Raw genomic sequence first — 5894 nt, forward strand, 5'->3', positions numbered from 1 at the left:
AGATACGTCCTACAACTTGTTATATGTACAGTTGGATACAAGTATATAGTCTCTGTATATCCTAAAGAATACCAAGAAGAGTTTTGACAAACCTAACAATGTTAAAGTTCGTGTGTTTGACAGTCGCATTTTCTCTTGTTTATTCTTCAGGAATTAAGCTTCACTTGACAGGTAAGTTGTATATTTTTTCAAACTTTTATCAATTTTCTATAAGGTTATGTATTACTCACTTGTATATCATTTTCTGCCACGTTTAAACCACCCGTTCTTCAATATGTCTTATAATTATGATTCGAATCAGTATTAGATACATGTATCGCCGTTAAAAAGTAGCTGACATTAGGAATTACATGTAGCTAGTCTTAATTGATAGAGAACATATGAAGACAATATTAAATCTTGCGTAAATACACTTTCTACATATACTCACCATGTTATAATCTCCAGTGTCATTTTGGTACATGTCAACATTTAATAGTTTCTATAGGAAAAGTAAAATACCAACAAGAGGCCCATGGGCCTTATAGGTCACCTGAGCATTATGCAACAACTTTCCAGTGATTGAATTTGATTCATTTTAAGCCAGATGCTATTGCATTCATAATTTTGAAGGAGGCACCATTGATCATCATAACAATACACTTAGCAGTTGCTTAGTTTGTTTACTTAATTCCCATACGCAGGGTAGGGGAACAAAAAAATGCATTTCAACTAATCAGTAATATTCAGCAATAATCAGCAGTTCCCCTACCACACATGAACCCCTGACCCTTAGGCCTTGATATTTGATTATTACCAAGGAGCAGATTTCAAATCATTCATTCATTTTCAGTATATAAGTAGAGCCCCCCCCCCTCTTCTATGGTACCCCTGACCCTGGGGCCTTGAAATTCACAATTCTGGAAGATTAGGGCCCTTGTCCATCATAACTATTTAGGTAGTTCATCTGCTTAATACCCTGGAGTAGAGAAGAAAATTTTCAAAGATTTAATGTATTTTCACTATATAATCAATAGAGCCCCGCCATAACACCAGAACCCCTGACCCTGAGGCTATAATATTCACAATTTTGGAAGAGGCATTCTTTCTCATCATCGCTATGCACTAAGTTAGTTTATTTAATACCCAGGGGCAGAGAAGAAGATTTTCAAAGAATTTATGTATTTTCACTATATAATCTATAGAGCCCCGCCCTAGCACTAGAACCACAAAATCCACAATTTTAATAGAAGCACTCTTGTTCATCATTACTATGCACTAAGTTAGTTTATTTAATACCCAGGAGCAGAGAAGAAGATTTTCAAAGAATTCATGTATTTTCACTATATAATCAATAGAGCCCAGCCCTAACACCAAAACCCCTGACCCTGGGGCCATAACATTCACAATTTTGGTAGAGGCACTCTTGCTCATCATAACTATGTATTTAGTTGGTTTATTTAATACCCAGGAACAGAGAAGAAGATTTTCAATGAATTCATGTATTTTCACTATATCATCAATAGAGCCCCGCCCTAACACCAGAACCCCTGACCCTGGGGCCATAAAATCCACAATTTAGGTAGAGGCACTCTTGCTCATCATAACTATGTACTTAGTTGGTTTATTTAATACCCAGGAGCAGAGAAAAAGATTTTCAAAGAATTCATGTATTTTCACTATATCATCAATAGAGCCCCGCCCTAACACCAGAACCCCTGACCCTGGGGCCATAAAATTCACAATTTTGGTAGAGGCACTCTTGCTCATCATAACTATGTACTTAGTTGGTTTATTTAATACCCAGGAGCAGAGAAGAAGATTTTCAAAGAATTCATGTATTTTCACTATATAATCAATAGAGCCCCGCCCTAACACCAGAACCCCTGACCCTGGGGCCATAAAATTCACAATTTGGTAGAGGCACTCTTGCTCATCATAACTATGGACTTAGTTGGTTTATTCAATACCCAGGAGCAGAGAAGAAGATTTTCAAAGAAATAATGCATTTTCACTACCTACTTATTTAGCCCCGCCCTAGCACTAGAACCCCTGAACCCAGGGCCATGAATTTCACAATTTTGGTAGAGGACTCATTGCTGATTACAATCATGCAAACAGTTTGACTGCTTGATGTCCAGGAGTAAAGAAGAAGATTTTTAAAAATTGGATTAATTTTAGTGGTTTTTGCCCCACCCCTCAGGCCCCAGGGGGGCAGGGGTCATGAAATTCACAATTTTTGTTCCCCTTTACCCATAGATGCTTTGTGCCAAATTTGGTTGAAATTGGTTCAGTGGTTGCAGAGAAGAAGCTGAAAATGTTCAAATGTTAACGCACGACGCACAACGCACGACGACGGACGAAAACGGATAGCAATAGGTCACCTGAGTTTACTCAGGTGACCTAATAAATTAGAAAAAGAAACTTTTTTTAAAAACTTGAATATTTATTTTAAATCTTTTGTGTGTTTGTCGGTAGATGATGTGAAAGCTATGCTGAGGAATTCTAAATGGGATCACAAGAACACGGTCATCTCTGTACACGGACCTATGACTCTAGAGCTGAAGTCAATTTATAAACTAAAGGGAGGACAGGTGTTTCTTAATTCACGTAAGTTTTTTCTTGAATATCCCACCAGTTTGTCCAAACATGGCCCTCATGGACAGGATGTTCAATATAAGAGATCACCATTTTGCATAAGAATTTACAAACGGAAAATCTGCTCATAATGAACAGTATTGGATCATAGTGACTCAGGTAAGAGTTGTGGCTCAAGGGCCTCTTGTTGTAAAATCTTAAAATTTCTAATAAGTCATCTTTTCAGGAAGCAAAGGGAAATACAAAGACTGTTCTGATATCCTCAAACACAGACCCCTGAGTAAAGATGGTGTATACACGATTTATCCCGACATAAAGACAAAGAAGTCGGCGTACTGTGACATGACAACGGACGGAGGCGGATGGACGGTAACTATGGATAATGATATTAAAATACGAATTGGACTCTCTTCTTTTCTAACGTTCACTGCAATATTTACTAAGAGTTCACTATAATTATTGAGTTGTTTAAAAAGAAGATGCTCTTCATCCTGAATGTAAATCTTTATACATATTTACAAGTTACATATAAATTGTTTTTGATAAATACTCATGCAGTTCAGTACATTTCACATCCTGAATAAATTTCAGGTGATACAAAGACGAATAGATGGTTTTACCAATTTCTTCAGGAACTGGGTTGACTACAAGAATGCATTTGGTGACGTCAAGAATGAGTATTGGCTTGGTAAGATCTACATTAGAAAAATTCCTTTTAAACTTTATTTCCCATACAACTTTTAGAAAACTAAAATTTTATGTCTAGGGAATGATGCTATTCACGCTTTGACAAAAGACAGAAATCAAGAACTAAGGATAGATCTGGAAAAGTTCTCCAAAGGAAAGGGTCATGCTACCTACTCTACATTCTATATTGGTACCGAGGCTGACAAGTATAAACTGAAAGTAGGAGGATTCATGGGTACCAAAGGTCTTGGTAAGAACAATTATAATTATATATTTTACATGAGATGAATTTTCTTTCGGATTCCTTAGAAATAAATTCTAGTTAGTCAATATCTTTACGAAATATTACCCATGGATGTAATATTGCAGCCAGGGAGTCCTTTTGAAAGCTTAAATTAAAAAAAATATTTACATCCATTGAATATTTTCGTCTTCATTTCTTATGAAAACTGATTTCTCTTGATCAATCGATAAACACTATCATCATCTAAACTAGTAATATCAAGCTTTAAAGACGTCCCTATGAAAGTTCTGTTAAAGAACTGTTTCATTGGACAAACATCAAGTTATGTCCGCATCATTAGAACAATACTTAACGTACAAATGTACAATCAAACCCCTTGATATGGATAATTTACACAATTTTAGAAATAAACAAAGAACTTTTTTTTTCAACGAAGATTGATAATTAAAATAATTGCAGACAACCGCACTTGCTGATAAGTGAAAAAATTCAAAGCTAAAATAGGATTGTATGTATTATTATTATTTTTCTCTATTGTTGCCAGCTATCCGGCTAATTGGCTTAAACTACACTGTAGGTCACATAATCAAGTATAAAAAGTGTTAAAGACTTAATGTTTCTATTTCAAGGTCCTAATAAAAGAACCTACTTTCTCTTAAAACGTTCTTCTGTGAAGCAACAATAGCGTTGATGTAACAAAAGTCTTTATAAAGTGGGTATTTCTAAAGACAGATACTGCAGCTTCTATTTATTACTCTCTCATCATAATGCAAAATAATAAATGACAGAATTCCTTATATGAGAAATTATTGAGTATTAGACACAAGAATTTTAAGACATTTCTTATTAACTGATAAAAAATAATAAAACAATAAATTATTGTAGCCTTTTGATTCGGTACAATCCCTCGATATATAGACCTTAGAGGAAGCTTTGTACTCGGTCGATATGCTTTCTCTAAGGTCTATATATCTAAGGATTGACCTCATCAAAAGCCAAAATACTATAATTGTATTTAATGGAGTATAAGCCTTCTGTACATTCAGGTGATAGTTTTGGCCCGTACAGCGGTAAGTTGTTCAGTACGAAAGACAGGGACAACGACGAATCAAGTGGATCGTGTGCTATATCCCACACAACAGCAGGGTGGTTTGATAAGTGCTTTCAATACAATCTAAATGGTGTATATCGAAAAAAAACTCCCAGCACAACGGCAGAGAACTGAGTTGGTTTACTTGGGGAAACACATGGAGGTCGTGGAAGTCGGCAAAAATGATGGTACGCCCCAAAAAAGATAATAAATAAATAAAAAATTCATGAAAAAACATGAAAAATAAAGTATGACGAAAACATGTCTGTTTTATTATTTAAAATTTATGTTGGATTTTCTGTGTCTTAAATAATTTTTTTCAGCTAGTCAATATAATTAGCAAAGAGAAGTAAAAGAATTTTGTGTAAGCAACACAATTTATCTTATCTTTTTTTGTTTTTTTTGTTTTTTTATTCAAATGCCCTTCATAACTAAACAAACCAATAATAATCTTACATTTGCAGGAAAATAAAACGATTTTTAAAAATAGAAATGGAAAAATTATAATACAAAAAAAATTATGTAATACAATTAAAATAAATAATAAATTTTTTTTTAAAAATGAAAATTTAAAGAAAATGGATAAATAGAATGCACACAAATGAAAGCCCTTTCTTTTCTCTTTCAAAAGATCTGACCAGGGTAAAATTTTGTGATTTTTTTTTCTTTTAAAAATAGGTTTAACTTCAAGGACAGGAAAGGGAAACTAAAAGTATATTTGAATTTTTTTATTATTTATCATTATTTGTTGTGACCAAAGTTATTTTTGTGCCCGAAAGACGAATTAGATTTTTGATATCTCCTCGCATTTGCAAAAGCGGAAGACAAAATTTATATTCACTAGGCAATAAGATTAATTTAACAGGGCGAGAAGAGTGAAAGTATTGCATTTTAATGAGATCAATATTCACCCAGTAAGTCTATACTTTTTATTACCTGGTTGTTTTGTTTTTTCTTTCTGTACAATGTCATATTAGATAATTTGAAGAATGAAAAAATAAGGAGGGAGTCGAAAATCTGCATCTTTTATCAAACCCAATTTAAAGCAAAACAACAGTGACTGTCTTTTTTTCATTCCAAATGTTATACATTAATACAAGTTTTTAAAACAAGAGAGCATACCTTCAACAATCTTACAAATTTATGTTCATAAACCCTTCATATGATAAACTGTAATGTGTTTTCGACTCGAACACAGGCCTTTGGATCGTTTAAAAAAATGTGTGTGTGTAAAAAAAAAATAAAGGTATGGAACTCTTACACTGGGTACCTAATTTCGCTAATAAAATATTTTCT

At 33.7% G+C, this 5894-nt stretch overlaps 1 pseudogene; it reads left to right on the top strand.

Annotated features, from left to right (window-relative positions):
- LOC134277841 (ryncolin-1-like) lies at window positions 1–4826 on the top strand (annotated as a pseudogene).
- The last annotated feature ends 1068 nt before the right edge of the window (window positions 4827–5894 follow it).

The sequence above is a fragment of the Saccostrea cucullata genome, unplaced genomic scaffold, assembly GCF_032062105.1.
Source record: "Saccostrea cucullata isolate Sc308-1 unplaced genomic scaffold, CSIRO_AGI_Scuc_v1 ctg6682, whole genome shotgun sequence".
NCBI classification, from domain to species: Eukaryota; Metazoa; Mollusca; class Bivalvia; order Ostreida; family Ostreidae; genus Saccostrea; species Saccostrea cuccullata.